This window comes from Sapajus apella, unplaced genomic scaffold (genome assembly GCF_009761245.1).
Source record: "Sapajus apella isolate SASKATOON/1434 unplaced genomic scaffold, GSC_monkey_1.0 scaffold208, whole genome shotgun sequence".
Taxonomy (NCBI): Eukaryota; Metazoa; Chordata; class Mammalia; order Primates; family Cebidae; genus Sapajus; species Sapajus apella.
The window spans coordinates 548,678-572,344 of NW_022437148.1; the positions used below are offsets into that span (position 1 = coordinate 548,678).

A 23,667-nucleotide genomic window follows, 5' to 3' on the forward strand; every position below is an offset into this window, starting at 1 on the left:
GCCGGCCCGACATCTCTGTCCCGGGAGCCGCGAGCAGGCGCGGCCCAGGCCCGGGCGGGCCGGGGGCGGGGGCGCCGCCGAGGACTGCGGGGAAAATAAAAATGGAGCAGGGAAATGCGCGAGTCCTGGGGCATGGGGATGGGGACGGGAAGTGCATTGACAGAGCCTAGACAAAGGAAAAATCCTCGAGTATGCCGAAAAATAACATCTTTTCCTGTTCCCATTGCCCGGCTGTGTGTGATTGATGCTTTTTGGGTGACTCAAAAGTGACTGGTTTCACTTAGTGGAAACAAAGCGCTTGGGGATTGGATGCCGTTTGACGGGACCCCTCTCAGAGACTTGCTTGGGACGGGACTTGGACTTGTCCAGCCATAGTGGCCTCAGGGGGCGGATTGTTGGGGGAGACTTTGGGCTTCCGTCTAGTGGGACCCAGCCTGCCCCTATTCGGAATCATCATCACCGTCGAGGACTAGATAGAGGCGAAGGGTGTCCGAGTCTGGCGAGGAGGGTCTTGGTCTTGAACTCAGGCTGGGAGGCTGTAGTTGAGGGGAGAGCTGGGACCAGTTCCCTGGTCACTGGCCGAGGGGTGAGGAGACCTGTGGGTCCTCGGGAAAGTTGGTTTCTGTCTCCAGCCTTCTCTGTCAAACAGGGCTTTGAACTAATTGTAGCTCCCAAACCTGCATTACAGTCATAACCATTAAACAGTGTTCTGGCCCCACCCCCCACCCTTGAGTGATTTGAGAGATGGGGAATTTGTATTGCCAAAAGGCCCCAAGAGGCTTGGCTGCAATCCTCATGGCCCTCGGGAACCCCTGCAGTGATTGCTTTTTGAATTAGAGTTCCAGGATTCTGAGCCCTTGTGTGCGCCTCCTTGGGATGTGCCTGGGTGCCCTCCCCACAGCCATCTTCTCCATCCTCTTCAGAGCTTTCAGCCTCTTGAGTGAGGGCAGGGGAGCTCCCTTCACATTCCAGTCCAGAGTGATCTGGTTGTAGTCACTCCTGTCGCAGAAGAACCCCTTAGACCGAAAACGTTGCTTTGAAGTGAACGGGCCCGGTTGTTTTTAATGCCACTTCAGTGCACCCAGAGTTTGACTTGTTTACATGGCCAACTGGAGTAGGGTGGTGGGGCAGGGGTTATGGCCTGGGGCGTGGGGCCTTTCTCTGAGGTCAGGTTTCCAACCGCCAGGAAAAGGATTATTTTCATCTAAACCCAGAAGCTTAAGGAAACACTCAAGGCTGCAAAGTCATAGATGGTTAAGATACCAAGGGTTTTAGGGAAGGTCTACTTGGGACGGGTAGAACTCAGTTACTCAGTTACCTCGGTGTTCTGGAGTGTAAAGGAGACCTTGACTCATCTCATTTGGATGCTTTTTTGGGGGGAAACAGTTTATGTGATGAGGAGGAGTTGGGAGACTTTGCTTCAAGTGTTGGGCTGTCACTTTCACCCGTGTGACCTTGAACAAATCCCTTTACCTCTATTTAAATTTCCTTATCTGTAAATTGGGAATCCAGGTCCCTGGCTTACCTCCTTCACTGACCATTTATGAAAAGCAGGAAATGATATTTTATTATTTTTCCCTTACAGTTTAACAAACCAAAATATCCTGCCACTTTTAGAAATTTCTGGTCAAGGGTTGTTCTGACAGAGGTTTCTAAGTTTCCTGGTTATTCTAAGCAATTGTCAAAATTGGTAACTGTACACCTCACAGGGGCTGTTTGTGGATTCTTAAGCTTAGATAAACTAGAATGGAATCTGCATGTTTGAGTACAATCTGCTAAGTTTTTTTTTTAAATCTGTTGATTATTAATTGGATTTACTGGGGGAGGCAAACTTAAAATACTGTACTCTCACTGTGTTCAAAGTTGAATTGCGGGTTTTGAAACAGGCCTGAGACCTTCAGGGCACAACTGGAATGGTAGTTTCTGAAATAATGAGTGGGGTTATTTGTGCTGGGAGAGATTAGCCCAGCCTTCTACCTCCTGGAATCTTTCAGGAAGAAACTGCTCTTGAAAAGAGAGGAGGGAGACTCAGGGCTGTTGCCAACAGCCTTCTTTGCTGCTCTCTGCATCCGGCCCTCCCCCAGCTTCTCACTCTCATCCTTATGGCTCCATTAGAAAACCTCAACCAATCGGTTCCCATCAGTCTCCCCCAAGCCCCTGCTTCCTGCCCCTCCCAGCCTTGAGCTTATTTTAGATGGTCAAAGCTGGAAGATACATCAGCCACCATTGAGGCCACCCTTGTTTAAGGGGAGAGGATACTGGGCCCAGGGAGGTGATGAGCGGCCTTGGCTGGCTTTTGCTCTTGAGATGTCATCTTCCCAGGAGCAGGCATTTCTCTGAGCTTTCTGGTTTGAGCTTTATTTCCTCAGCTGTGGGTTTTGTTTGTTTGTTTTTCCTCTAGAGAGGCACAGAAACCTCTTGCAGGGACTGTGTTAGGGCATCAGATCTGGAAGGGACTTGGAGATCAGCTAACACAACCACTTCCTCTTACTGATGAGAAGACTGAAACCCAGAGAAAGAAAGCAACTTGCCTAGTTCAGGGATGGAGCCAGGATTCTGAAGCAAATGTTATTTTCCCTGCTTCTGTGGCCATAAACACACGATGAGGACAATAATGTCAGGGATGGCTATGTTGCGGAGGGTGCCTTGGGAATGGTAGCTTGGAGCAGAGGAGTTCTTTGCCTTCTCCTCACGGGAATTCAGAGTGATCTGGGATAAGTGATAGGTGACTGTCCTTTATTACTTGTCCCAGGCCCCTGTTCACAGAGTGTCATTTATCTTCCAGTTTTCCTGTGCATTTCTCGGTGACATATGGACTCAAATATACAGTTAAACCTTTTTGTCCTGAACTGTGTGCATGTATTTGCTCTGTGACATATTTCTTGTTTTTTGCTTAACAGTATGTCTTGGCGTTCTTTTCATGGTGTTACATATGAATATGCCAGAACCATTTTGCATATTGGGCCTTTAGCAGTGTACTATAATTTAACCTATTCCCTTATTGATGGACATTAAAGTTACTTACAGGTTTTGATGTCATATACAGTGAATGTTTCTGCAAACAGCCTTATAAATGCTTTTGGGTATGTGTACGTGCAAGCACGAATGCAAGTATTTCTCTGGGGGCAGATACCTATAAATAGAATGGCTGGGTTGACATCAAGTGCATTACATTTTTTTCCAGATACCACGAAATTGCCTTCCAAAAAAGGCTGTGTCATAACATTTCCAGGTCTGGATATTATCAAATGATTTAATTCTCTAATAATTTTCCTAATTACTAGTGAGGTTGAGCTTCTTTTTATAGTATTTACTATTTTTGTTTCTTTTGTGGATTGCCTGTTCGTATTGCTTGCCCATTTTTCTGTGAGGTTAGTTTTTCCCCCAGTTGATTTGTAGGAGCTTTCTATAAGTGCTTTAGGTAAAGGGTCCGCAAACTTCTTTGGTAAAAGGCCAAATAGTAAATATAATTTAGTCTCTGTGGGCCATATGGCCTTTGTGACAACTGTGCAACTTTGCCGTCTCATCACAAAGGCAGCTGTAGACAACACATTAACGAATGAGTATGGCTGTGTTCCAGTAAAACTGTATTTACCAGCAGGGCGTGGTGGCTCATGCCTGTAATCCCAGCACTTAGGGAGGGTGAGGTGGGCGGATGACCTGAGGTCAGGAGTTCAAGACCAGCCTGGCCAACGTGGTGAAACTATCTGTACTACAAAAATTAGCCGGACCTGGTGGTACATGGCTATAATACCAGCTACTCAGGAGACTGAGGCACGAGAATTGCTTGAACCTGGTAGGCAGAGGTTGCAGTGAGCCAAGATTGTGCCACTGCACTGCAGCCTGGGCAACAAAGTGAAAACTCTTTCTAAAAATAATAATAATAAAAAATAAATAAATAACTTTATTTACAAAAAAGGGCAGCTAGCGTGATGTGGCCTGCGAGCCATAGTTTGCTGACCCAGCTCTAGATGTTAGTCCGATGCTTGCCGTATATTCCAGGTATTTTTTCCCAGACTGTCACTTGTCTTTTATGTGTGGTCATTTTTCTTTTTCATGATATGAATGCAGTTAAGTCTGTTTTCCCTTAGTTTGTGGTTTTAATGTCATATTTAAGGCCCATTTTCCAAGATTTGTAAAATAATTTCTCAGATTCTTTTATAGCTATTTTTATGCTTAGCTTTTTAATCTATCAGACTTGTTTTTTAGGAAAATAATTCTGGCTAAAGGCAGACGATCTACTGGAGGCTGTTAAAGTAGGTGAATTACAGTAAAGGCCTTCTCTCCAGATCAGTGCTGGTGAGGATGGAAGGAATCAGACACTAGGAACAGGATGTTGTTGGTTTATCAGAGGTCGGTGTTGAGGAACCTGGGGTAGTTAGAAGTGTACCTTTAACAGAGATTGAGAACAGATTTGGAGTAAATTGGGGGGATAGGGAAGGGTAAAAAATAATGTGGTAAGTTTGACCTTATGGAAGTAGAGGGAAGCTGGGTAGGAATTCTTGAGTCTTGGATGTGGAGGTGGTTGCTAAAATCATGGGAGTGAGTTCGAGCACTGAGGAGTCTGCATAGAGTGAAAGGAGAGGAACCAGCCTAGGGAGCCCCCATGTAGTGGGTGGGCAGAAAGGAAGCAGATGCAGAGGCCGGGAGGTGAATCAGAGGGGTGGGCGTTAGTGGGAGAAGCAGGTCTGGAACCCAGGGTGCTCAGCTTCCACATCCACGTGGGCTCTCAGTGGGTGTTGATCTGGAGGTGCTGTCTGATTCTCCTGCTGACTGTAACTTCAGGCATTACCTCTGTGAAAGGAGCCACTGCCGACAAGCCTCTTTCTAGTTCTTTGTGTAGCCCTGTTTTTTTGTGGGACCTTGGCTGGGTCATTTTCATTGCTCAGGCCTCTGTTTTCCCATCTGGAAATGAGCTTAGTCTTGATCTCTCCCAGGGTTCTTAGTCTTCCTGGTGTGATTCTGCCCTCACTATGCCCCACACCCCACTGCCAAGGCTGCAGGGGCCTCAGGGTAGGAATTTCAGACATAGAGGGTGTAGGCCAGGATGAGGTCTTAGGGAAGCATTTCATCAGGCTACCTTTGTTCCTGTGACATTAGTACAAGTTCTAAGGCATAGGATATCCTGATTTGACTTAACGTGTATCCCGGAGGCAATGGGGAGATTTCACGTTCCCCCTTGTAGAAGATCTGTAACATGGGTTGGTGTGTTGTTTGGCAGGGAGCTTGTCAAAAATCTCAGACACACAAAATCCTATTTCAAACTGCCAAGCACCAATTTTCAGCATCGTCATCAGCAAAACCCAAATAGAAACCACAGTGAGATACTACTTCATACCTGTCAGGATGGCTAGAATTATATATAACACGATGGTGAGGATGTGAAGAAGTTAAAACCCTTGTGTGTTGCTGGTGGGAATGAAATGGTATAGCTGGGCCGGGCACGGTGGCTCAAGCCTGTAATCCCAGCACTTTGGGAGGCCGAGGCGGGTGGATCACGAGGTCAAGAGATCGAGACCATCCTGGTCAACACGGTGAAACCCCGTCTCTACTAAAAATACAAAAAATTAGCTGGGCATGGTGGCACGTGCCTGTAATCCCAGCTACTCAGGAGGCTGAGGCAGGAGAATTGCCTGAACCCAGGAGGCGGAGGTTGCGGTGAGCCGAGATTGCGCCATTGCACTCCAGCCTGGGTAACAAGAGCGAAACACCATACCAAAAAAAAATCAAAAAAAAAAAAAAAAAAAAAAGAAATGGTATAGCTGCTGTGGAAACAGTTTGGGGGTTTCTCAAAAACTTTAGCATTGAACGTACCACATGAGCCAGCAATCCTACTCCTAGGTATATGCTCAGAAGAATTGAAGACAGGTATATTCAAACAAATACTTGTATGCAAATGTTCATAACAGTGCTACTCACAATAGCCAAAAGGTGGTAACAATTCAAGTCCATCCACTAATGAGTAAATAAGCAAATCATGGTGTATTTGTACCATGGAATATCATTCAGTTCTAAGAAGGAGTGAAGCACTGAGACATGCTACAACATGGACGAACCTAGAAAACACTGTGCTAAAGCAGGCATGAAAGGTCATGTGTCACATACTGTATGATTCCATTTATGTAAAATGTCCAAAACAGGTAAATCTGTAGAAACAGAAAGCAGATTGGTTGTTGCCAGAGGCTGAGGGTTGGATGGGCGATGCGAAATGACTGCTAATGAGATTGGAGTTCTATTTTGGGGGTGATGAAATGTTTTGGAACTAGATAAAAGTGCTGGTTACACAACATTGTGAAATGTACTAAACGCCACTGAATTATTCACTTCCAAGTGCTCCATGACTTCTGAGGGGACTTACGGTGGGGGTACATCCAGGTTAACCTATCAGACCTATCACAAACTCAAAATCCTAAGTCAGGGACTCTCTGTATAAGCATTTCTTTCTCACCTACACACCTGCCTTCTGCTCCTCGTGTCACCTAGAGTGAGTATCTGATTGTTTCTAGAGTCTAGACCAGGGATTGGCAATTTTTTTTTGAAGGACTCTTTTTTTTATCCTGGGGAACTCCTTCCCCAAGCCACTCTTTCCAACCTGAATGACACAACTGGACCAAGTCAGTGGCTTTCAAGCTTTCGTCAAATCCCGGAGTCTTTTACTCAAAAGAATTTTGTAAATATTTTAGGTTTTGCAGGCCAACAGGCAAAAATCGAGGAGGTTGTATAGGATATAGCCATTTAAAAATGTAAAAGCCATTCTTGGTTAGGGGGTCTTAGAAAAGCAGGTGGTGGGCCAGATTTGGCATAGAAACACAGTGTACCACCCCTCAGTTAGACCAGCCCTGTCCTCTGACGCTATTCTAGAAGCCAAATAGGAAATTTTAGATTTTCTAGTGGCTATGTTAAAAAAGTAAAAAGAGGTGAAATTGATTTTAATTATATTTTATTTAACCAGACATATCCAAAATACTATCATTTCACCATGTAAAAAAGTTATGATGCGCGCATTTTACCTTACAGCACATTTTAGCTCAGACCACTTTCCCACTGCTTAGTAACCCAGTGGCGTGGCTGCTGTCTGCAGTCCTGGCGGCAGTCCTGGGGTGGCACAGGTGGTGGTGAGTTTCTTCCCTCCCTCCCTCAGGCCCTGGGTTGGAAGGTTCCTGGAGTGCTGCTTCTCTAGGATATATTACTCCTGTTTGTGTCCCCACTTCTCCTTGGCCCTTGGTGTCTATTGCCAACTTTTTGAAGTTTCTTTGTTTGACTGTCACATCTTTGGTGGCTTCTTTTGGTGTGTTAGAAGCTCTGTTCGGGGCTCTGACCCTCACCCCCTGCCCAGAGGCAGAGTTTAGGGGCAAGAAGGGTGTTGGCCAGGGCTTCAGGACTGTCCCATGGGGAGCAGGTGAGGGCCTTGCGGGGCAGGCTGGTGTGTCCATGTGTCCCGCTCTAGATTGGATGTATGTTTCAGTGTTATGTAGTTGCACCCTTGCTTTTTTCCCTGGGTTCTAGCCTGTTAACGACCTTTTCCTCTGAGTTCTGTGTCCCTTGTCACACAGGACTATAGTCCAAGGCCTGTGTTCTCTTCTTGGCACAAACGTGCAGGGTGACCCAGGAAGGTGACTTATGTCTCCCACCTGTAAAGCATGTGCCTGCCTTGTGTTTGTAGGGAGAGGGTGGTGTGCTGATGGAATGGAAGAGTTCCCCTCCGCGGTGAGGGATGTTCCAGGAAGCACAGTGGCTGGGGAAGTAGCCTTTCTTTGGGCAACCTCATGATTAATAGGACCCTAATGCTCTTTAGCAGAAATAAAGCATTCAACTTGGAATGTTTAAGTTGTTCCCAAGCTGCCGCTTAGTCTTGAAAGAGGGAGAGAGCGTGGCAGCGCAGCACAGGGAAAGATCCTACTGCTGGACGTGGAGGATCATTGGGTGCTAATTTTGGAAGCATCTGACCTAAGAAAACAGGCTCTTCTTTTATCCTGGGAAACTCACTCCCCTAGCCGCTTTTTCCCAGCTGAATGACACAGTTGGACCAGGTGGCTAGTTTTCAAGCTTTCATCAAAAGCAGTGCGGCTCTGGGCAATGCGGTCCAAAGCCTGGAGCTGGGTCTGCCATCCTCGGGGGAGCCTTGGGTCATCTCTGGGGCCATATGGGGCAGGTTCAAACACTCTGTCCTAGATTTTGTGCTTTTTCCAGTTTTAGCAATTGAGACAGTCTCGAAGCTGCTTTGGGATGGAGCCCCCATGCCCTACCCAGCACTGAAGGCATTGTCACTTCCGTTTGGGGCAAGAGCACCTAGGGGGTTGATTCACTGGCATTTCATTTCTGGAAGCTGGAACTGGAATCTTCCAAACCACTCAGTGGTTTTCTCAGTCAGGGTCATCCTAGTTCACATGAAACCAGAGCCTGGTTTTTGCCTGGAGCCTGTAACCCTTCTGACTCCTTCCCCTTGGGCTCAGCTTGGCAGTTGGAAGCTGTGCTGGAGGTGGCCCTGGTGTCAGAGCTGCCTTCCAGCAAGACTATGAGCGGATGGGCCTGCTGGATCCTTTGAACCTCTGCCTACTATATTGTGTCATATCCTGTGGTTTCACATAGGCCTTAGCAGGCAAGGGTGGCCAGCAGGGCTGGTGGCAGCAAGGCCTCCCTCAGAGAGGGGGACACTGAATTTTCAGAGAGGTTGAGCGGCCCGTCCAAGGTCACTGAGCTGCTCAGCAGTGGGGCTGTGATGCAGAGCTCAGCTCCCGTGCCAGCATCTACCCTGGCTCCAGACTCATCATCCTCCCTGTCCTTGGGAAGGCCACTTTGCTTTGTAAATGCTGTAGTGTTTTTGTTTGGCTTGGGATGTATGGGTGGTAGGGAAATTCTTCATATATTGCAATATTGCAGAATAAATCACAGCTGTTTAATGGACTTCTAGTTCCTAGCCCTGGGGAAAGGGACCTGCTGGGGCTGTCTGTACCCACCCTCTCCTCCTTTCCCCCATGTTATGCAGGTGAGAAATTGTCTCCAGTTAGCAGATGGAGCCGCTGAGACCTGGAGAGGTTCAGCAGCCTGCCTAGGTCACAGGAAGGCCAACGTGTTTTTTTTTCTGAAGTCCTATTTGGCCACCTTGTTTCTGATAAGTGTTAACCTTTGCTATCAGGAACAGGGCCTTGCCCCAACTTGGACTCCTTAGTTCTTGGGTGTGTGGTGGGGCATGTGTGTGAATGGTGCAGGCTGTTGCTCAGGGCGTTGCCCAGGTCTTCACCTCTCCTCAACTTCGGGGTGCCCCACATCCCCAACATGGGCTACTGGCCTAGGCAGCAACCACACCTTTGGCACAGCTCTGAACAGGAAGCACAATGTTTTCCTTGTGAAAGAGGAATTCAGAATCAGGAAATAGCTTTGCCCTTGATCTCTGTAGGTTCTGAGGCACTGGTTTTAACAGACCCACAAGCACCCATGGTGCATTTTCCACACAAGGTTTCTGACCTTCTCGTGGTCCTGCCCATAGCTAAAGGAACCAAGGGAAGGGGGAGCAGCTGCAGGGAGCCCCAGCTGAGCCAGAGAAAGGGGCCATGTCTCCTGGGTCTCCTGATGCCACACCCAGAGCCTTACTGTCAGGACTAAGTGAGCGGCTTGGGGCTCAGGAGCCTCAGGGCCTGGCAGAGCAGGGAGTCGGGGCATTTGTATGGCTTCTGCTTGGGGACCTGCTCTGACCTAGAAATCTGACACAGTCCCACTTTTCATTTCAGTGTGCCCAGGCAAGGGAATTGGAATGGTGGTGAGCCAGATTTGAGTTTCCATTCTTGCTCCATTTTCCATGCTGATGGGTGCAGGTTACTTAGAGCTAAAGCATCTGTGCCCCTCGTCTGAAAACTGGGGGGTTATAATAATAGTGCCCATGGCTTTGAGTCCTGATGAGGATAGTGGAAGATGCTTGCAAAGCCCTCAGCAACCGCAAGATTGCTGTGGCAAGGGCTGAGTTTGTAAATATTGGGTTACATGGTAGGTGCTTAGTAAATGGGATCTGTTTTATCAGCCATAAACCATGCAGTATGGAGCCGTGTGTGGGACATGGATCCTGGCCTTGGGAAGCTCTCACTTAGCATGCTGGCCCATCTGCTCTTGAATGTCCACCATGGGCCAGACACTGGGCAGGATGGGGCAGGGGCAGTGCAGGGAGTGCTGGGTCCCGATCCCTCTTAGGTTACTGCTGAGAAAACAGCCCAGGGAGGGGACCTTTCACTGTGATTTTGTGGGTGAGCTGGCCTTCAAACCTGTTTCTGTCTGTCCCATGGCCATTAAACAGAAGCTCAGGCTGTCCCCTCTCCCACTGAGCTGCTCTGCACCACCCTAGCAGCTTCCCCATGTCAGCACCTTGAGGATTGGAAGGACAGAGTCGGTTTGCCTTGTGTGTGTTTGATTTTTCAGAATGTGTAAGTACAGTAAGTCCTCACTTATCGTCGTTGATAGGCTCTTGGAAACTGCTACTTTAAGCAAAACAACATACAACCAAACCAATTTTATCATAAGCTTATTGACATAAACAGGATTTAAGTTTTTACAGTGTATTTCTGGTTACAAAAAAAAATAACCAAACTTCTAAATAAAGATCCAAAATACTTCTGATATTAAACATAGAAATACATGTGAGCTATTATATACATTTCAGAAAGATGAATAAAAACAAGTAAGATCATTATTTATCCAAGTTTTGGTGAATCAATGAGTGATGACAGTTATGATGGTGGGTTAAATCAAGGAATAAATGTCTGCAAAGTGAAAATTATAAGGCACACCGCCTATCGTAACCAGGAAGTTCAAAAACAAGAACAAAAGCAGCGAGTCCGCTGGGTGCTTCTTACTGCGTAGTTTATTGTTATGTATTTGTATGATTATTGTAGACTTGATGAATTTTTAGTTAACAGTTACCTGTATTCATTTATTCATTTTCCAGCTCACTTATTCCAGTTCAACGTCATAGGTGTCTGGAACCTCTCCCAAGGGCACAAAGCCTGGACAGGATGCTGTCCCATCGAAGGACACCCTCTCACCCACACCTGCTGACTGAGACCATTTAGATGTGCCATTTCACAGCTAAGAATGTGCACATCTCTGAGATGTGAGAGAAAGCAGAGTACACAGAGAAAACCCATGCAGACATGAGAGCACACAAACTCCACGCAGACAGTGGTCACAGGAATCCTTTTTTTTCCCCCAACATTTTTATAACAAATCAATGTTGAATGAAATGATATTATTTGAGGGCCTGCTGTGTAAGGACTGAACTGATTTTAAGAATCTTTACATCAGGTGCTATAGCTTACGCCTGTTATCCCAGAACTTCGAGAGGCCAAGGTGGGCAGTTTGCTTGAGCCCAGAAGTTCTAGATCAGCCTGGGAAAGACAGGGAAACCCTGTCTCCACAAAAAAATTAAAAAACGTAGCCAGGCATGGTGGCACATGCTTATGGTCCCAGCTGCTTGGGAGGCTGAGGTGGAGGGACTGCCCGAGAGTGGAGGCGGAGGTTTGCAGCGAGCACAGATCACACCACTGCACTCCAACCTGGGTAATAAAGCAAGACCCTGTATTAAAAAAAAGTTTCTTTTTTAGAGGGTAGGAAGTGAAGGGGCCAGGCATCATCAGTTTAGGATTTAACATTAGAGGCCACTTTAGAGGCCACTTCTGTGCCTCTGTCAAGCCCAGAGAAGGCATGCAGGTCCCATGAAGGGCAGAGCAGATCCCAACTTTAGGAATCACTTTGAAGGGAGTAGGAGAGGATTGAGAGAAGCCATGCTTATCCCACTGGTATCCCGTGGAGCAACTGCCTTGCAGTTGTCTGAGAAGGAAAAATCCTTGTGCCGGGTATGGTTGAAATGCCCAAGGAAGGTAGAGAGGAGCCCAGAGCTGGGGAGCCAGGTCTAGTCCCAAATCACTGGTTGGGTGGGAGATCTGGCCAGGACGTTTCATGGCCCTCTGGTCACCAGTGTTGAGTGGGTCCCCTCAGCTGGCAAGCAGGTCCTTCCAGCCTTTCTGTCCACCTTACCTCCAGCCTTTACAAGTCATTCACCCTTGCAGGGAAAGAAGCCTGTGCTGAGGGGACCCTTCTACGAGATCTAAACAAGAGGAAGTCTTTTGAGCCTGTGAACTAGCTCTTCTAACAGGCAGATGTCACCTCGGCAGACAGCCCACTGCTTCTCAATTCCACGTCTCCCTTCCCACCTGGAAACCCTGTGAGCCTGGGAGCTTAGGAGTCCTCTTCCTAGGGGGCCCGGCCAATTAGCACCTGGCCTTCTATGTGGAGGTTTTCTTATACAGAAATTGCTGAAGGGTGGCCTGCTCTGGGATTGTTTTGTTGCTCTGTTGGTGGTATTCACAGCTGACAGGAATTGCCCTGTGCCACTATTAGCTCATTTATATTTACAGCAGCCTCAGAAGGTGGAGATAAGAGAACGTGGAGAGGTAGTACAGTGTGCCTAAGGCAGCTCCTCTGGTGGCAAAGCCAGAAGGAAACCCAGCTGTGGGACTCTGGGCCTTCTCTGTCTCCACATGACCTGAGAGGGCTGAAAAACTCGGCCTTGAGATGATCACTCTCTGTCCGTGTGTGGCCCCCTTCGCCCCTAGTGTCCAGGAGTGGGCCTGACCACCTCAGTGTGTGTGGGGAAGGGTGACCTCTTTTAGCTTTCCTGTCCTTTTTTTGCTCCTCCTTCCACCATACTTCTGTCTTACCTGTTTCTAAATGGGAAGGACAGCTTTTTGAGGAACAGGGTGTGACTTCCTTGCGAAGATGTTGCCCCAGAAGTTCGTCCCCATGCATTCTCCGGCTTTCTTCCCTTTGCCATGAATGGCGTCATGTTCCAAAAATCCTGTGGCCATGGGCTGTTTGTCAAGACCAAACAGGGAAGAGGCTTTTAAAATGTGACTTTCCCCTCCAGCTGGAGTACAGGGGAGCAGCGGCAGGGACTGGGGCTGGGCTTACAGGGCTTGTGTGTGGGCAGGGGGGACCAGGGTCCCAGTGGGAGTTGGGGGATAGTTTGTAGTAGGCCAGCAGCTGTAGGCCTTGCTACCCTGGTGCTGTGATGGGGTGAACTGTGTGTGTGGTTTCCTGATTTTGAGGGTTTTCTTTTTTTTGAGGTGAAATTCACACAACGTAAAATTAACCATTTTAACATGTACAATTTCATTGCGTTTAGCACATTCACAATGTTGTACAACTACCACCCCTCTTCAGTTGAAAGCATTTCCGTTGCTCCAAAGGACTCCCCCCATAACTATTAAGGAGTCACCCTTGCCTTTGGTCCCCAGTAACCACAAATCTGCTTTGTGCTTCTGTGGATTTACTTACTCTGGAAATTTCGTCAAAACAGAATCATACCATATGTAACCTTTTGTCTGTGGTGTCTTGCACTTGGCATAATGCTTTCAAGGCTCATCCACTTTGTAACACAGGTCAGAATTCATTCCTTTTATGGGTGGTGGACACTGGGATTGCTTCACCCTTTGGGGTCTTGTGGATAGTGCTGCTGTGAACACGGGTGTGCGGGCATTTGTCCGAACACCTACTTTCAGCTCTTTTGAGTGGACCCCAGGAGAGGACTTGCTGGCCTGTGGCCATTCTGTGAGTGAGCTGTTTGGCATCAGCACCTGGAGCCAGATGTCAGCCCTGCAGACTACCGGGTGGGAGGGCTATGGGTGGATCCCGAATAGTGCCCACCCAAAGCCTGGTGCTCCTCACAGAGGAGTCCAGGATGGAAACTGGGTTCCTGGAGTGTCCCTCAAGAGTCGCACACATGAAATGCCACCGTGAGGCAATGGCACAGGAGGCCATGCAGGTGCAGGGGTGGCTCAGCTGCTCGGAGGTGCATGTTTTCTTTCTTTCCTTTTTGTCTGACCTGAAGATCAGCTGAGCTGCCAAGAAAGAGGCAAGTTAATCCTTAAACACCATTGGAAGGAGGGCTGTGGAGCATGGGAGCTGAAGGCTGGAGAACCCAGGGAGACACGGAGTGTTCACAGTGCTAGGTGCTGGGAGCTGCTGGCCCACGGTGCCCCACCGTCGTCCCCAGAGGACCTTGGTGTCAGCCAGAGGGAAAAGGCCTTCTCTGAGCTGTTTGTCACTGTTAAAGTTTTCAAGCTTCATTTATTTGGCAGCAGAACACCCAGCTACTTGAAATGAAACATGGAGCTCACATATATGATGCTTGAATGTTCTCATGTTGAAGACCAGGAAGAGGAATGGCACCAGCTATGAGACCACCCTGACCCCCCACCCCCTGCCCCATCCTACACCTGAGGTGGCCCCTGAAGCATGACCTCCAGGGATCTTCACGGTTTGATGTGCTATAGAACCACTAATGTATTATAATACTTGCAGTAATATTTTTTAATAGAATGTAGTATTGGATGTACATAAAAGGATACAAGTAGTATACATTTACAATATAAATCTAATAAAAATGAATGCTCATGAACCTGCCACCTGACTTAAGAAAGAGAACACTGACATACAGTCAAAGCATCCTCCAGGCCCCTTCCCAATGGCATCTTTTCCACAGAGGTGACCTGGGATTATTTAGGGGTGGTAGCCAAGGCCCAGGTGGTTAGCTCAGGTACTACCCTTCATGCCAGTGCTGGTTGAGCTGTTCTAGGGAACACAGACAGAAGCACATTCCAGTGGAGTCCCCTGCTTTTCTGAATCCTCTCCCCAGGCTCAGGGATGTTATTCCTGTGGCATAGTAAAGGTGCCTATGTTTGAGGTCCTTCAGGTCCCTCTTGGCAGACAGGGACCGAGGGAGAGGACTCCAGGGGCCATGGGGAACAGGTACCCAGGGGAGGATCTAAGACTGTAGGGAGTGGGGACCCAGGGAGGAGAGCTCCGGGACTATTAGGAGTAGGGACCCAGGGAGGGGAGCTCCAGGATTATTAGGAATATGGACCCAGGGAGGGGAGCTCCAGGGCCATGGGTGGTGGGGACCCAGGGAGGAGAGCTCCAGGGCTGTGGAGAGTGGGGACCCGGGGAGGAGATCTCCAAGGCCATGGGGAGTGGAGAGCTCCAGACTATTAGGAGTGGGGACCCAGGGAGGAGAGCTCCAGGGCTGTGGGGAGTAGGAACCCGGGGAAGAGAGCTCCAGGGCTGTGGGGAGTGGGGACCCAGGGAGGAGAACTCCAGGGCTGTGGGGAGTTGGGACTGGGGAGGACAGCTCCAGGACTGTGAGGAGTGGGGACCCGCGGAGGAGAGCTCCAGGACTGTGAGGAGTGCGGACCCTGGGAGGACAGCTCCAGGGCTGTGGGGAGTGGAGAGCTCCAGGACTATTAGGAGTGGGAACCCGGGGAGGAGAGCTCCAAGGCCGGAGGGAGTAGGGACCTGGGAAGGACAGCTTCAGGGCTGTGGGGAGTGGGGATCCAGGGAGGAGAGCTCCAGGGCTGTGAGGAGTGGGGGCCCCAGGGGGAAAGCTCCAGGGTTGTGGGATATGAGGACCCCGGGCAGAGAGCTCCAGGACTATTAGCAGTGGGGATCTGGGGGGACAGCTCCAGGGCCATGGGGAGTGGGGACCTGGGAGCAGAGCTCCAGGGTCATGGGGAGTGGGGACCGAGGGAGGGTGGCAGGTCCCTGGGGAAACAGGTATGCCCTCTTCCTGGCCTCCTCACCAAGGCAGAGGTCTGCATTTTTGAGAGAAAGGTTTTCCTGTCTGCCTGTGCCTTGGAGCCTGTTTCATTTCCAGATGGACCGTATGTAACACAGCCACGGAGAGAAAGTCTGGAGTTAGATGTCGCCTTTTAAGGTAGTGCTGTTGGATAGAAAGGACTCTGAGTAGAAACCAGGAGATAGACTTAAAGGCATGTTTGTGTTTAGGCCCGTGGCAACTGAGAAGTACAGGGCTGCTCCCCGAGCAGAGGTGCAGAAAGATGGGGACATGCTAGGGGAGTGGGTGGCTAGGTCAGCAGTTCTCAAACTTTTGGGGTTTCAGACCTTTTATGCTTTTGATTATTGAGACCCTCAGAAGGCTTTAGTTTATGTGGGTTATGTTCATCGGTATTTCTTTTATTAGAAGTTAAAACTGAAAAATTTAAAACTATTCATGAATTCACTTTAACAAGCCTATTACGTAGTCACATAAGTAACATATTCTGAAAAATAACTTTTCTAAAACAAAAAATTGCTAAATAGCCCCACGTTTTTACTTCTTTGCAGAGCTCTTTACTGTCTGTCATAATGAAAGACAGCTGGGTTCCCAGAGCTTCTGCAGTCCGCAGCCATAGCATGTCCTGTAGCCTTTGAGCAGCTGTACCATACTCTTGTGAAAGAATGAGAGAAGGGGCAAAGGATGTCTTCGTATTTTTATGAAAATGGTTTTGATGGCCAGGCACAGTGGCTCATGCCTGTAATCCTAGCACTTTGGGAGGCCGAGGTGGGCGGATCACAAGGTCAGGAGTTCAAGCCCAGCCTGAACAGAGTGGTAAAACCCTGTCTCTACTAAAAATACAAAAGTTAGCTGGGCATGGTGGCGTGCGCCTGTAGTCCCAGCTACTCAGGAGGTTGAGGCAGGAGAATTGCTTGAACCTGGCAGGTGGAGGTTTCATTGAGCCAAGGTCATGCCATTGCACTCTAGCTTGGGTAACAGAGCGAGACACCGTCTCAAAAAAAAAAAAAATGGTTTTGACTCAGGGACCCTAAAAAGGGCCTCAGGGACTCCCACCCTTGTGGACCACTGGTCAAGCTTAAGTTGGGCCATTGGCTGGAGGAGCATGCTGGCCTCGATAGGAGGGTCATTGCAGTTCACTGTTCTAGGCTGCACTGCTGCCTTGGGTCCTGCTTGGCTGTGGCTGTGTCAGCTTCCCACAGGTGGTGACCCCTGACTTCCAATTTCTGAAGTCTGCCCTTTGCTCCCCGTCACGGTGGTGAGTTCCTGTCCTTTTGTACCACCTTTCGTGCCTTTGTCTCCTTGTTGGTGAGACTTTGCAGTCTTTGCATCAGTGGCCTCGCAGTGTCTGGTAAACATCAGGGGCATCCCTGACCTGCCTCCATAGAGAGCAGCAGAGTGGGGGGCAGGGAGTGGCCCAGTTGGGAGGTGAGCCAGTTGCAGTCTGCAGGAGCTGGGGTGGGCACAGCTGTTCTGAGTTCTGGGTCCACCAGTCCTGGCATAATTAGTAGGATCCCTTTTCCTTGCCCAAGTACCCCACTTTGGATGATAAATTATGGTGAGCTCCTTACTGATGAGGCTTTGAAGTAGATGGCTTATTGGCCCAGTTTTTTTGTGGGTGAGTATAGGTGGTAGCCTGTGCCCAGGCTTGATGTCTTGGCACAAGTAAGAGAGTCTTTCTGGAGGACAGTCTGCAATCTTCGCCAGCTTCTTGAACTCCTGCACAGTTGGCCAGGCTGGGTGTGTGCTGTGGAAGAGTGGTCTGTGGCTGTCTCATCTGGAAGTAAAGGCTATAGGGCCCTTCCTTCCATGTGTGCCTCATGGGCGATGTGCTTGGGGCCCCACTGGTTCCCTGAGCCCCTACATGCAGCCTCCCAGGACTGTGGCCCCAGCTGCATGGATGCGGGGCAGAACTGAGTGCTGTGCTGGTGAGGACCAGACCCCCACCCCTGGGAGAACGTCTCACTTGGGAACATGCCATTCACCTGTGTCACCTTTTACTTTCTGGAGTGGCCTGCTAACCTGTGGAGGAGTGTCCCATGGGCCAGGGCCAGGGCCAGGTGTGGAGCCAGGTGGCCTTGGCTCCCGTTCTGCTTCCCCTGCTTCCTAGCTGTGTGGCCTCGGATAGACCTTGAGTCTCTGTGTGCCTCGGTTTCCTTGGGTATAAAATGGAGTTCGTAAGGGCTCATAATGCCCTAAGCCCTGGGGTCAGCTCCAATGCCAGCGGGGAGGGGTGCAGGCAGACCCACCCTTGGGCTCCCATAGCTGGGGTGTGTGTCTTCCCCACAGGATGCTTTCCTGCCAGCTGGTGAGCTGGTGTTCTTCGGAGGCTGGGCTACCTCTCTGGACATGGCTCTGGGTCCTGATGATGTTGAAACACTTTCAGAGGCTATGGCTCTATCATTAACACCTGCACAGTGGCTGGCTGCTCCCGGAAGCCTGGCCTGGCAGATGATGATGATTGCATCTAAACCCACACAGTTTGGGTTTAGAACTGTGTGGCTGTACAGCAACAGAACGGTATTTTCTAGGGCTCAAGGCCCCATAGACAACTCTTAGGAGTTCTAGCACAGTTCGGTCAACACAGGACAAGCCTGTGGCCTCTTAAGGGGTATGCAGTCGTGACCAGTGCTCGTCGGCCCTGGCAGGCTTGTTCTGAAAGAGAAGTCCCCATTTGGAGCATGGTCAGAGGTGTGTGCTGACCCCACTGTGGTAAGGCAGGTGGTCACAGCTCTGCCAAGAAGTTTCCCTCCCCAGATGCTTGGATTCAGCACCCCTGCTTTTCTCACAGTCCACCTGGGTGGCCACAGGACACACAAAGTCTTGGCAGGGGTGAGGCTTGAGACTGGACTTTAATATGCCCTCATCCCTCACTGTCTTACTGACTTACATTGGAATGTCCCAGAAAAGAGAGGCAACCTTGAAGTCTTCCATGATTTACAAGCTTAGAAAGAGGGCCAGACGGCTGCTACCCAGGTATCCTTTCTCTTTCAAATTTAAATGCAGAAAACATTATTAAACAGCCTGTTTGCTATGAGTGTGAAAGTATTTTCTTTTGGGAAAAAGAAAAGGGCGAGAATCAACCTGAAAACTACAGAGACTGTAATAGCCATAGTTTGCACATATTCTGCTTACAGGTGTAGGCCCTTCTTCAGTACTGTGTGGAACTTTTCCTCTTGAAGAACTTTCCTGGGGATGAACACTGCCTGGATTCTAGGGTGGAGCCTGCTGTGAGGAAGCCAGTGTGGGATTTGGGTCCTTGGCCTACCCTCAGAAGTAGAAACCCTGCAGCACTTGAACTGCACAACGCTGTCCTGGGGCTCCCACTGGCCGCTTCCACTGTGAAGCACTCCTGTGAGCACTGGTTTGGTTTGTGTACCCGTGTAAGTGCTGGGTCTATGTTCCTGACCTTGAGGCGTTTTTGATTGCTCAGTTGCCCAAGGTATGCTTGTGTCTGACATGATCTCTTTTTTTTTTTTTTTGAATAAAAAATGGTATGGAAGGAATATGTGTATTTTTCCATTGTAGATGATAAAACTGAGAATCACAGAGACAGTGCCTTGCCCTTGGCCACTGGGTGGTCGAGCCAGGACTTGAATTGGCCTTCTTGTTTCCAGGCCAGTTTACATTAAATACCTGGAGCTGTGAGGTCCGGTTTGTGGAGTGAAGTGTAGGGGTTCCCTAACTGCACCTACTTCTCCCAGGAATGACCAAGACCCCCCCTATTGAAGCCGCTCTGGCAGGGTTATATCAGAAGTCCTGTATGCTCTGTCAGACAGGCATCTTTCCCTCCCCTAAAAAATAACTGATAAGTGCTTTGTAGTGGCATTTATATTACAAAAATGGTCAAATCAAGCAAAAGCCTCCCAACCTGCTGCTGATCCCTGCAGTCCATGTAATAGCTGTTTTCTCATTAACTCTCAATCTTTATCCATCCTGACGTGTGTTACAAACAGAACTGACCATGAGCCCCTTGGGAGACCTGTGTACTTCATGTTTTTATCTGTGGGGCCTTGAGTGGTGCCAGCTTCAGGGCAGCTGCTGGAGAAATTCTATTGCACACCTTCAGGGGTTGCTGGTCACCAGCAGACAGAGCAAGGGAGCCATGAGGGCCTGTGCAGGACACGCTGGCTGCATTTGATGGTGTGAGTGGTGCCCTGGAGGGCTTCTTGAATCCTCGTCCTCACTGGTCATTAACTGGCCAGGTAGCATGTTAGCAAGTGGATGTATCATCACTCTCAAAACTGTTTCTCTGTTGGGCATTGAGCTTTTCCCACATCGGGAATGGGACTATTTGCTTCTCTCTGAGTTCTTCAGGCCCAGGCTTTGGATGTGGGTTCACTGTACCAGGAGCATGGAAGCACTGTGGCTCTTGCGTGTGGCCGTGTGCTGCTGTCTGAGTGCCAGCTTTCCCACGCCCTGCCTCTTTTCCTTGGTGGCATAGTGTACACAGTGGTATAACTGGAGACTTTGACTCAAGAGAAAGGAGAAATACAAGTTGGATTCAGCCATGTGAGGGTACAGCCCTGGCTCATGTCTCCTTGCTCCTCAGAGTGCTGATCATACATCACTGCTGGATGCTGACCAGTATCGTCCTAATGACCTGGGAGCTCCGAGTGTGGGAGGCAGAGGTGCAGCCTGGCTCGCCCAGGTCTTGGCTGGGAGGGCAAGCACCTTCCAGCAGCACTCAGAGCTGTTAGGGAGCAGTTACCTTTTCAGCTGGGTGTGAGTGACTAATAAGTGATGTACCCGTTGACTCATTCACATGTTTTACTTATTTGGTCATTGGAGCCCAGCTTTGTATTTGGTGCTTTGCTGGATGAGGCTGGATTCTTGTCCCCAGCGATTAGATGTGGTGTTGTGAGAGGGAACGACACATTTGGCCTGGGGCCGGTTAGCGTTCTTGAAGAAGGTGTGGGATTTTGAGGGGGCTGTGTATGGGACAGTCAGTCACCTTATTCCATGGAATAGAAGATGTTTGTGTATGCGAGGTGAGGGCATGGGACCCTAGTGGGGTGGCAGGATGTGATGAGATAAGAAGGGGGAGACCCACCTGTCTACATTGACTGAGGGCTGCCCTGTTCGGTGCCAGATTGCGCAATGTGTCTGACCACCTTTCTCCCCGTCCACTGCTGTCTGAGGGCAGTTGAGTCCAAGTGGACAGGAAACCCGAGCTAACCACCTGTTAGAGATCCTGTCACCGACTGTTCCTCCTCTTGGAGCCACATACAGGCCACATGGAGTTAGAGCCAAGCATGTAATGTGGGCTGGTTGTTATGGGGTGGCTGTGTCCAGAGGACATCTGGGAAGTGTCAACATTGGCAGCTTGATAACACCCAGAAGAGCATGCTGGGATGTTTCTCCGTCCTTTGCCCCTGGCCACCCATTTGGGGCAGTTGGACAACTCAGAGTTGAGACAGTTGGGCTCTTCCTGACATGCATCCCAGATCTGGCTGGGAAGGGTGGTGAAGGGAAAGTGCAAAAGAACTCCTGAGAGAGGAAATGTCTGTGGCCTCCAGGGAAGCAGCTGGAGAGGCCAGCAGAGCATACATGGTACAGCTCAAGGCCATGGCAGGCCGGTGCCCTGGAGGAGACCCATGGCCATCCAACTTAGACCCCTGAGGACTGACTACAGAGGCCACAGTGGTAGCTGGGTTTTGTTTTTCCTTTTTTACTAAACTTCTTATGTTGCAATAATTGTGTTTCCCCTGTGGTTATAGGAAATAACAAAAATCCCATGTACTCCTTTGCCCAGGTCCTCCAATGGTGACCTGCAACACTGTGGTAGGGCACCACAGCTGGGATACTGGCTACAATGCACAGAGTACCCAGCGTCTCCATCGCCTTCTCCCTCCCACATCACCCCAGCCCCAGCCACCCAGGAATTCTTCTCAATTTCCATAAATTGGACATTTCCAAAAATCTTATGTGAAGAGAATCATACAACCTAGAACCTCTGAGATTGGCTTTTTTCATTCAGAATTCTCTGGTGAGTCATCCAGGTCGTTGCTTGGATCAGTAGTTGGCTCCTTTTTATTGTTGACTCGCATTCCATGATACAAGGGACACCTAGGCTGTTTCCAATTTGGGGCTATTATGAACAAAGTTGCTATAACCATTCACATGCAGTTTTTGTGTGAGTGCATTCTCTGAAATAAATATCCAGGCGTGCAGTTCCTAGGTTGTATGGTAGTTGCATGTTTAGTTTTTTAAGAAACTGCCAAACTGATTCCCACCAGCAGTGTATGAGTGATATGAGTGATGTACTTACCTTGTGACCTTGCCAGCATTTGGTGTTGTCACCATTTGTTTTTTTAGCCATCTGATAGGAGCATAGTAACATCTCGTGTGGTTTTAATTTGCTTTTCCCCTATAGCTTTGGTGTTGAACACCTTTTTATGCTATTTATCTTCTGTGGAAAGTCTTCTCGTGTCTTCTCTCCATATTCTAATTGGATTGTTTTGTGTTTTTACAGTTGAGTTTTGAGGGTCTTTATATAGTCTAAATACTAGTATACAGTCTAGATACTAGTCCTTTGTCAGATACGTCGTTTGCAAAGTATTTTATCCTACTTGGTGGCTGATCTTTTCGTCTTCCTTAGCAGGACTTTGTGCAGAGCAAAAGTTTTAAATTTTAATGAAGTCCAATTTATCAATTTAGATTTGTTCCATTTTGTGTCTTTTTTTTTTTTGTATAACATTACTTTTTGTATCAGCTTGAAGCATTTTTTGTTTTTTTGCCTATGGACAAACTGTCACTCTAGCACCATTTGTTGAAAGGCCGTTTTTCCTCCATCGAATTCCTTCTGCACTTTTGTCAAAATTGGGCATACTGTGTTGGTTTATTGCTAGCCTCTGTTCCGTTGATCCATGTGTCTGAGTTTCCACTAATACCACACAGTCTTCATTACTGTGGATATATAATAAGTCTTATAATTTAGTAAATAGATTATATCCTCTTCATTCCTTTTTAATTAAAAATATTCTAGTTCATTTGCCTTTCCTTGTAAATTATAGAATAATCTTATCCATATCTATAAAAAATCTTGCTGGGATTTTGATAGGAATTGTATTAAACTGAATATCAGTTGGGTGAGAATTGACATCTTACAATCTTCCAGTGCATAAACACATTATGTCTCTCCATTTATTTAGATCTTCTTTGATTTCTCTAATCAGTGTTGCGTAGTGTGCAGCAGTTCCTGTACATGTTGTGTGATATTTCTTTTTTTTAATTTTAAGCAATTGTAAGTGACATTGTATTTTAATTTCAGTGTCCGTGTGTCCATTGCTAGCATATAGAAATACAGTTGATCTTTGTATGCTGATTTTGTATCCTGCAACTATTGAACTGGTTAGTTCTAGGAGATTTTTGTAGATTCTGGGATTTTCTAAACAGACAACTATGTTATCTTTAAAGATTTTATTTCTTCCGTTTTGATCTCTGTGCCTTTTATTTCCTTTTCCTGCCTTACTGCACTGGCTAGAAATTCCAGCACTATGTTGAATAAGAATTCTGAGATGGACATCATTGCCTAGTTCCTGATCTTAGAGGGAAAGCATTCAGCCTTTCTCCATTATTATAATATTAGCTGGAGGTTTCTTTAGAGGTGCTCTTATGATGTTGAGTAAGTTCCCCTCTATTCCTACTTTTCTGAGAGGTTTTTAAAATAATTATGAATGGATGTTGGATTTTGTCAGATGCCCTTTCTGCATCAATCAATAGGACCATGTGGCTTTTCTTCTGTAGAGCATTAATTTGGTGGATTACAGTGGTTGATTTTTGAATATTAAACCAGCATCCCTGGAATAAAACCCCTTGGTCATGGTATATAATTCTGTAAATATATTGTTGAATTCTATTTGCTACACCTTGTTGATTTTTGCATGTACAGCAGTCCCCCTATATCTGCAGGAGATACATTCCAACATCCCCTGTGGATTTCCCAAACCACGGATAGTACTGAACCTACTGAACCTGATTGTTCTCAGTCAGAACACATTTCTGATTGGAAACAACCTAGGTATCTTCTCGTATCAAACCCACAAATGCTT

General features: G+C 48.1%; 1 protein-coding gene and 1 long non-coding RNA gene across 7 annotated transcripts in view; both read left to right on the forward strand.

Moving 5' to 3' along the window:
• LOC116544153 lies at nt 1–22,913 on the forward strand. The gene is made up of 3 exons (XR_004265838.1): nt 1–2,431; nt 6,090–6,096; nt 19,967–22,913. It is a non-coding gene; the product is annotated as an uncharacterized LOC116544153 (long non-coding RNA).
• The window catches only part of MPRIP (myosin phosphatase Rho interacting protein), a 148,070-nt gene that overhangs the window by 460 nt on the left and 123,943 nt on the right, over nt 1–23,667 (forward strand). The window lies entirely within an intron of this gene.